Here is a 10,089-nt window from a genome sequence, read left to right as displayed (position 1 = left end):
TATTCATACAATGCTCTGGCTTGATGATGCTCAGAGTTCAGTCTTACCTACATGGTGCTCTGACAGAGTGAAGGAGGCGGGAGGGTGGCATGTCCTGTTGTCATGGTGATGAGAGCCAGAAGGAAAGAATCATGATGTGCCTCACTAGTACCCCATGTGACCTGGGCATGTCTGAGGCTTCCTCGGCATGCAGAGATGGGACAGGTATAAGACCACATGGGCTCTCACCTGGGCTTGGGGAGTCTTGGCCGTCTGCAGGGTGGGAGGTACAGAACAGGTTGAGTCACTCCCTTCCTTGCCACTTAAGATGTCCTCCATTCCAGAGGATGAACACCAGGGATTCTCACCCGAGCTTTCTGAACACCGCAGGGCTCATGCGCGTGAGCCGGATGCAGGAGAAGCTCTGCTCTGATGCTTCCCATGCAAGCTGCTCAGTGTGTGACATAGGCTTCTGAGATGGCAGTTAATAAGCAATGGTGACTCAGGAACCCCATAGGACCCCTGAGGACTAGGGCTTCCCCAGTGCTGTTCTTCTTTTGAAGTGTGTTGAGGTGGGGCAGGAATGAACATTGCTCCCACCGGCAGCTTGAGGTGACTCCTCCCACCCACCGCCCTCCCTAAGGAGGAAAGAGGCCATTTCTTCTCGTCTCATTGCTTCACCATTCCTAGCCAAGATAGCAGAGTAAGTTCCCACCTTCCTGGGTAGCAGTCTGATTTACAATGGAGCCCAGACTTCATGGAGACCATGGCAGCCATCTCTATCACTCTCTACCGCCCCTCCCATGTATCACGTAACTGTCAAGGAGGGAGAGGAAAGCTGTTTGGGGGACCTTCTTTCATTAATTGCTTTGTCACCCAGAAAGCTCACTTGGCTTCAACATCTTGGTGCTTTGGTCCCAAGACAGAGGCAACTGTAATTTAGACACCTGAAAGCATCCCTCAAAGGCAAGAACCTGAGATGCAGTTTTTTTCCCTGTGGCCTCTGCTATGCTCATAGGCCATCAGAACTACTGACTGATGCCACCACTCAGGTGCCCCACCTCCTTATCCAGCTGGGTCAGTCAGCTCCAGAATCACCTCAGCTGCTCCTCTACCACGCCCCCTCTAGAGGATCCAGATTAACCCAGGGTAACAGCCTGCTCCTGACGTTGCCCATCTCTGGAGAAGGGTCCCCATTATGCACCAATGGGACAAAGACAGTTTTTTTTTTATCCAGCTCTGTTTCTAGACAACTTGGCATGAGCCTGTTGTTGTGAAGCTCTGGACATCTGGGAGTTTATTAGTTGTGCTTTACATCTCTGAGATAATCACATTTCAGTGCTTATAAGGTGCTCTGGATGTAGGAGGGATAAATACTGAGCCATTAGCCTCCTGCCAAGATGGTTTGCATGCCTCTCCCGAGGTGCTTTTCTCAGATACACCACTGAATCTAAAATTAGGAGTGTAAAGTCTGCCTGAGACCCTTTGACACTATTAGCATTAATATTAGAAATTTATCCTCTTCGAATTTATAGAGTGTCTCAACTGCATCAAGACCACAGTCCCTACAGTCTTTGAATGATGGCCAGGCAAGTTGAAGTCCTCCTGGGCACATTCCCCAACAGCTTTACTATTTCCATAAGCATTGGCGTCTGTCTTCCGCTCTCCTGTTCGCTGCAGTGAGCCATAGAGGGAGCCAAGATTCACATCTCTGGGGTTTGTGGCCTGACATGCAGAGAGAGCTCATACTGGATTCTAACCATCCTCAAGAGACGATGGGTGGGTAGAGTCCATTGCTCTGCAGCAGGAGGCCATTCCTGACATCTATCTTCTGTGGTAACACTTCTCCCTGAGTATTGACCTTAAACATTGGATGCCCACACTCCAGAACAGAGAGGAGCTCCTGAGTGTGGGAGTATGGCCGTTGGTGATCTGTGGATATTTTCTTTCTTCCTTGCAGCTGGAATTGGCTGTCTCTGTACAAATTATAATGAAAATGTATTTTATTCCTGCACATGTGATTTTATAAATGTGGACTCTCAGATTGACATATTCCAAGCAAGCATTTGCTGTGATGGGAATCCATCAGCATGCACTAACCTCAACCACAGAAAGGAGGAATGGCTAACCACCAATAATGAGTGCTCTGATAAAACACTCTTTTTAAAAAAAATTATTTATTTATTATGTGTACAGCATTCCTTCCATGTGTGCCTGCAAGCCAGAAGGGGGCACCAGGTCTCATTACAGATGGCTGTGAGCCACAATGTGATTGCTGGGAATTGAATTCAGGATCTCTGGAAGAACAGTCAGTGCTCTTAACCACTGAGCCATCTCTCCAGCCCTGATAAAACACTCTTACCAAAAGCAACTTCTTACAAGTTATAGTCCATCACTGAGCAAAGTCAGAACAGGAGCTCAAGCAAGAACTTGAAGCAGAAATCATGGAGGAAGGCTGCTTTTTGGCTTGCTTACCGGCTCATGCTTACCCAGTGTTTTTATACAGCCCAAGACTCATTGCCTAGGGAACGGTGCTGCTCACAGTGGACTTGACCCACCCACATCAATTAACAACCAAAACAATGCCTCAAAACCATGCCCATAGTCTAATTGGAGATAGGCAATTTCTCTCTCAGATGACTTTAGGCCATGCCAAGTTTGCTGTCAAAGCTCATTAGGACAGAGGACATCTGTTATTGCTCAACAAGGGATATGGAGATATCAACTCTAATGCTTGGTCTGATGATCCCCTTCTGCTCCCTCTATCTTACTGTGCAGATTCTTATTATATAACATACTGTTATAGGGATGGAAACTGGTGACTCACTATATGAGGTGGTGAATCAAGCCATTTCCAAGTATACAAATATTTCCACATTAATATGTAATGTAGATAAATAATATAGTAATATATGCTATCTAAGTATAAAAATAGCACCCAGGTGACTTCTCTACTCATTAGCTAAAACTGGGTCACACGCATCTCAGACATCTATTGGGTGCAGTGGAAGCAGACTGACTCATTGGCGCTGATTCTAATCCTTCCTCTGGGGCTGCTCATATAAACCTAGAAAGTGTGTTAACAAGAAAAAAAGATTTGCAGAAGGGATGAGACAGGTAGACACAGGCTCAACATCCATTCCTGACAGGGGCCATGCTCCATCTAGACACCAGTGACTTGAGGGGAAAGCCGGTGATCAGTCATCTGGGGAACCCTAGGGACCCTTCTTGAGAAACATAGCCGTCCCCTTTAGTAAGGTATATGATTGCTTTGCACTGTGTGGGGGACTCCTGAGAAGACCTGTGCTTCTCGAAGCTTCTTAAGTATACAGGAGGTAGATGCTAGCTAAGGGTTGGGCATTGCTGGTTCTTCTCGAGTGGCCCACAGCAAGGATTTCTGACTGAAAAGTTACATTAGGTCAAACATGGCATGGAGGACTGAGAAAAGGACATGGGCGAGATCCCCTCCCTCCTACCCGAGATGACTCCCACCTGCATTTGAATTCTGGACTTCCTTTAGAAGGATGACTCCAGGCAAGCAAGAGACACTATCTCAGTGCATCCTGTCCCCTGACAGAGCTCCTGTTTGCCAGACGGAGACCTCCAAGGCCATTTCATGGTGGCACCCTTGAACACAGGAGAGAAGTGGCACATTTGGCAAGTCCACCTGGCTCTGTGGATCACAGAAGTGGGGACAGAGGTCAGGAAGTACACCTTCGGCTTTGTGACTGCCTGCCTGAGGCCAAGGGCAGACCTCCCCTCTGTGCTGGTCATACAAAGTGGCTGTCTCAGCCCTACGTGCCCCATGGTCCTGAGCATCAGAGCTACTACTGGGTCGGATGGCTGCTAGGATTAACTCAGCACCTCCCATGTGCTCACTTTCCATGCAAATCAATGGCATAATACAAAGAGCCAGGAAGCCAAGGGAACAACATGGCTCCAGCATAACCTCAAAACATTGCTGCTTGCCAGAAATAGACGTTTTAAAAAGGAGTAAAAGAAACAGACTCATAAAGGGTTTAAAATACATTTTAGAAGAATTTCTTTGACTTTGAGGGTAGGGAAAGATTTCTTAAATTATATATATATATATATATATATATATATATATATATATATATATATATATCGGACAGTAAATGTGGTTGTATTGAGTTTTCTGTTTCCAACAATAGACAATAGAATAAATAAGATGAAACAGGAGGTGCAGTTGGAGGGATATTGTAGCACAATCAATGCCAGAGGTGGGTGACGGTCACCCAATCAATAGGAAAGTGAGCAGTAACAGACGAGAAGCCACACACAGTGAGTATGCTCTGTGCTTCTTCTGGACACTCCCCAGAAGAAAGAGCCTTCATATTGACGCAAGGAGTTGACCTATTCAGGGGTCTCCAAACGACTGACATTGCACGAGAGCATTGTGGTCTATCATGTGTCAGAGTTATCCTAGGATGCGTGTAGACCCTAGGGTGTGAGGTAGCCACTTCTGAGGATGAGCTATAAAGGGGAAGAGGGGAAGATGCCCTCAAACTGTGCTTCTAAGCAAACGCTCATTATAGGGAAACCTGCACATGTGTGTCAAGACACAGATCCAAATGTGCTGCTGCATCATCCATGATGCTGAGAAACGGGGTCTTTGAACTCCTCTGGGTGAGAAAATGGGTAGATAAGTCATGCCACGCTTGCAGGACTCATCTAGAAAGTCAACATGGGGAAGTCTCCACAAAGAGCAAGTCACAGATTACAGAGTGACATTTATATGAAATGTCAAAAGATGCAAGCTGTGGACAGACATTCATGGACATCACAACCCTCCTCTACCTGTAGAGTGACCCTGTGCCGACAGGACAGTCCTTGTGAGGATACTCTTGATAATAGCTGCTGTGGCCCTGCAGGATTAGCTGCTGGGCTCTTTGGTGTAGGCTTCCTGCTTAGGAGGCCCAGGTTCCCTCCTCGGGGTCACAGCTCCAGAGCCCTGAGCCAGCCTGCATCCAAGCCATGCAGAACACAAGAAGGCACGTCCAGGAGGGTGGGATGGAGGCAGAAAAGCCCAGTGCCACATCTGTAGCACAACAGACAACACCTTAAAGACTGGAAGGGAGATTTTGCTGTGAGAAGGAGTGGGATGAGAGACAGGAATGGAGGATTGAAAATGACGGAAATGCATTACATACTTACATGAAATGGTCCAAGAAGTAAAAAATGGAAAAAAAATGGGAAAATTGACTAGTAAATTTTAGTTTCACGCTATGCTTTCTAGGTCCTGTTGTTTTCCTAAAGTGTCCATCAAGATGTGTTAGGGTTTGGAGAACAATGAAGGCAGTTATCAAGAATAATGGTATTATCTTCTAAGGAAAAAAGAAGCTTGGAAAGAAATGTAGCAGAGAGGAGTTTTTGTTGAAGCTGCCAAATGGGTTCCTGTGCTTTCTTTAGAGGCTTTTTGTGCCTCTATGTTTAAAAATATTGTGTAGCAACAAGATAACCCTTTAAACACATGCACCATTGTAGTAGCAGGGAGCATCCCCCTGGAGACCAGCCTCCCACTGTGCCTGTCCATTCTGTCTCCACCTCTCTCAGAAGTCCCTTGGCACAAGCACAGATTCCCTTAGGCATGGCTTTTCCTACAGGGAGTAGATCTAACCAGACCTCTGCAATGAGCCCCATCTCTCTTTGGACTGTGTGTTTCTTTGGAGGTTGTGAAAGTCTGGGGTCTTGGGCCACATGCGATCACTGCTACCACTTGCCTGTGTCCCTTCTTCGTGAGTGAAGCCTGTTGTGCAGTGACAGAATCTGTCACCGCTGACCTGAATTGGCTCCTTCAGAAGCAGAGAGACACTTGTTACTTGAAACTGGCTCAGCTTCTCCTCAGCTTTCCGCGCCTGGAATACCTAGTGATGTGGGGAAAGTTCCTCAGCCATCATCGCTAGAGCCTCTGCCTCTCCTCCATCCCAGCTGGACCATCGGATCTAGCCCTCCTTGTCCATAGCCCACCCTATGTCATGCATGCAAAGGCCGTCATTTACTGCTCACACTCACCAAGTATAGATGTGGGGCCATGTACTCCCAGGAGAAAGGGCGAGGGCACCCTCAGGGAGACTGTGCAACTTCCCTTTTTGGTGTGATCATGGGACTGTTTTCCTCTTTCAAAAAGGACCAGGCAACTGTGTAGACTTCATAAGCTTTAGCCCACATCTCCTGGCTTCCTCTTGCCACCCAGGAAGCTCTTACTATCCAGTTCAACCTCTCCAGTGACATCTTGACATCTTTTAGCAGACTCTGTCCCTTCTCTTTGCCTACTCAGCAGCTTGACCTGAACTGTCACTACACAGAGGCACAAACACAAGGCCTATGGGACAGCACACGACTTTCCTCTAGGCTTATCAGGGCCGTGTGGTGTCTGTGGTGGCAGCTATGGGACACACACTGAGTAGCCTCCATCTCTGAGGATCCATGGCCTTGAACTGCAGTGGGGAAATCTGCTCAGGTTAAGTCACCTAACCATATCCCACAAAGGGAACTCGCATGGACCTGTCACCCCACTTAGAAGGTCACTATGCCCTTGGGAAGGGAAGAAGAATCTCCCTCTGAGGTACATAGACAAGGTGCTTACTATAGGGTCAAGAACATTCTCTGTCTTCACATGTGACAGTGTGAGAGAAGTTGGTAGCCACAACCTGAGGGACCTTGGAGGAGGACTCACGACCTTACAGAGAACAGTTGTCCCCTGTGAGGTCAGGGTTCAGATGGCTCTTTGATTGTGGCTGCCAGTGAAGATGAATGAGCATGCAATAAATTGTTCTTGAGCAGTAGTAGGGTCAGGGACAGGTTCCCGAGGTCCCTGTCTCCTCATACCTCATCTCTCCCTGCTCCTTCCCTGGTCCCTGACTCCATCTGTGTTCTGATGTATGCCTGGGGTAGAAGTAGAAGGTCCATGAATTGTAAGTTAAGAGAGGAGAGGAGCAGAAATTGGTAACAACATATGCTTTTTGTCTGCTGGAAAACATAAATTTTCTATTCATTATTATTGTGGGAGTCTGTAGGTGGAGGCTGTTAGTTTGTTTCCCGACTGCCCAGACTAGAAATAATCACTCAAAAACTTTACTAATTAAATTACTCCTTGGCCAATCACTCAAGTGCATTGATAGCTAGCTCTTATATCTTTGGTTAACCCATATCTATTCATCTGTGTGGCTTACCAGTGGGTTCCATCATGTCTGTCTCTGGCTGGGGTCACTTGGCTTCTCGTAACTCTGCCTTTTTTCTCCCAGCATCCAGTTTAGTTTTTCCTGCCTAGGTCTACTCTGCCCTATCACAGGCCCAGGCGGCTTCTTTAGTCATTAACCAATAAAAACAACGCATATGCAGAAGGACTTCCCACCCCAGATGTCTACGACATGTGTAGTGTTTGTGAGTGTGCGACTGCAGCACATGTGTACCACAGTGTACATGTGGAGGCCAGAGGACACCTGGTGTTGTTTTTCTCTCTCCACCTGTATGTAGGCTCAAGGGATTAATCGCAAGTTACCAGGCTTGCCTAGCAAGCACCTTTACCTTAGGAAACGTTTCACCAACTCAAAAGACAAACACACAGAAAACAATCTTGAGCTGTCAAAGTTTTCAAATAGATAGATGCATAGGCATAGGGGGAAATCAGAGTTTAAGGGGCAAAGGCAGTCACCTGCCCCATCCACACCTGGTGCATGGAAATGTGACTAGGGCCAAGGTGCCTTTTCTGATTAGAGTCTGACCCAACATATCCCAGGGGCCATGGCTCTGCATTTGCATTTTCGCTGCATCCAGAAGATTGAAGCTCTGAGTGAGACCGAGGAGGAGGGGCCGAAGCTTCCCTTCCTTGTTCTCCCTTCTCCCTCCCCTCCAACTTTATCCTGGCTCCATCTTTTCTGGGCTGTCCAAATGGTCCAATTGGCTACTCACTGTGTGAGCTGTCAGCTTGAAACCAGGTCTGGATAGAATGATTCTCAGTGGCTCAAAGAACACAGAGAGGTCCCTAGATCTCCACAGTGAGGGCAGTGACCCCAAAAGTCTCTGCTGTGATCTCAAACTGCAGTTTTCTACAGAATGAAGGTCAATGCACAGGTCTACTTAGGCTTCAAGGCCTCACTCATCTGTGTTGAAGAGGGCTTTGGAAATGTTGCTTGTGCTACTTCACCACTGTCGTATCAGATGTGACAAACCAGAACAGGACGTTAAAGAAATCCAAAGGTCCAGGCATGGTCTGACTCACTGAGGGGACCCCAACTAGCATTGTCTCATCTAAATTCAAATAGTGAGTCTCGTAGTAGCTTAACCAGTCAGGTGTCTAGATGGCCAGTTTGGAGATAGTTATTATGTGCTCATGAGTCTGTGTGTTACCTGTGCTTGCGCATCTATGGCATGAGTCAGGATTGGCTGCATGGCTTAGCCACATGCATGGAAACATGGCTGATTTAGCAACCCATGATGGAAGAACAGTTGTCTTTGATAGTAAAACTCCAGAATGCTGCCCAACAGCTCCAAAAGCTCAGCAACATTTCATCATTGGAAGATAACCATGAATTGGCCCAGTAGCGAGAGTCCAGGGCAAGCACTGAGAGTAGAGGAAGGAGGTAGCAGGAGGAGGTAAGCAGTCCAGAATCACCCTGGAGAAACATCCTGCAGCAGCAGCAGCAGGAGGTCCTGTTCCTCTGTCATGCCTGATCCTCAGATCTCTAAAGATTACAAGGTGGCCAGGACCTGGGGACACTGTCTCTGCTCAGATGTCCTTGCTACCCACTCTAAGATGTCCTTTATTTTAATGGCCCTCTTTCCACAGCACACATGATTTTATTACTTCTGCTTTCAAATGGGACTCAAAGTACATATTTCTCTTTTAATGAAATTCACTCAGATTATCTTCTGCTAGGATTTAAATCACTTGAACTCTGTCTGCATCCAGGGAGTGTGAGAGCCACACACAGAAAGAGGGTAACACTGCTACTGAGTGTCTGGTTCCCTTGGGTCTCAAACTCAGAGTCACTCCTGGTGCTTTGGATACTGCCCTTGGTCCTGAGCTACAGCTTTTTGCTGACATCTTGTCTTGGGTGACGTTAAGTACCCCGGGGTTCTCTTGTGACTCAGTGCCCGGGTCTCATGTGTGGTTGAATGAACACAGGTTCCATGTAAAGACTCAAGCTTCTTTTCCTTCAGAGGAGCTCTCTGCTTTGGGGAGGATCTCTCCATCCTGTTCTGCTTCCTTTCCTCTCGACTGGCAACTGTTTGACTTTCTAGGTACATGAGAAATCTCTCTGGGTCCCACCATCATGAAGGGACTTTAGCCTTTGTCCTCACTCTGATTTGAATTAGCTCATGGCCAGGTATGGCAAAGCAGGAGAAGATGAGCAGGCCGGAGGTGGCCTTGAGTGGAATCAGCCCATTCCTCTGGGGCTTGGTCCTCTGTAGTGAGCAGTGTGTCTCTGCCCCTGACCCAATACCTTGAAAAGGTGGGACCCAGATATCAGAGCTCAAGTTTTCAGGTCAGATCCGTGGGAGAGGAAATAGTTGCTGGAGAAATTTGTTGGGAAAATCACAAGGACTTCACTCTCTACACTTGCTGAGAAGACAGCCTACAAACGTGCAGTTGTCCTAGGGCTGACTTGGCATGTCTTTCCAGGATGGGTAACACTGGGTGGGTACAGATGGTCCGAGCCTCAAAGCCTGCTGGATATAGGGCTGTAATTGGCTAGTTACCCTGAGAACACTTTCTGAACAGTTTACTGCCTTCCAAGTGGAAAAGGAAAAAAGATTGACAGCTACATTTTTCTCTTTACCTACAGAGACTCCCAATTTTAACACAGTCAACTCAAATCAGTTTACAGGACACGTGTCTCCAGGAGAGCACTCCAGTGTGGCTGTTTTGTGGGATCTGGCCAAGGATCTGGCCAAGGATCACACATCATTGATGTTTCTCCCAAAGCCAGCTAACACTGGGCTGAGGCTTTGCTCTTTAGAGTTGATTGCCTACAGTATTTGTCAACTAGTGTTAAGCACACCAGCGAGCTGATCCAATGTGATGCATGGGCCTGAGTCCTATGTGAGGATGGTCTCTCAACATGAGCCACACAGGTGCAAAAG

Source organism: Arvicola amphibius, chromosome 1 (assembly GCF_903992535.2).
Source record: "Arvicola amphibius chromosome 1, mArvAmp1.2, whole genome shotgun sequence".
In the NCBI taxonomy this organism is placed as follows: domain Eukaryota; kingdom Metazoa; phylum Chordata; class Mammalia; order Rodentia; family Cricetidae; genus Arvicola; species Arvicola amphibius.
Note: the sequence above shows the minus strand (reverse complement) of the source record.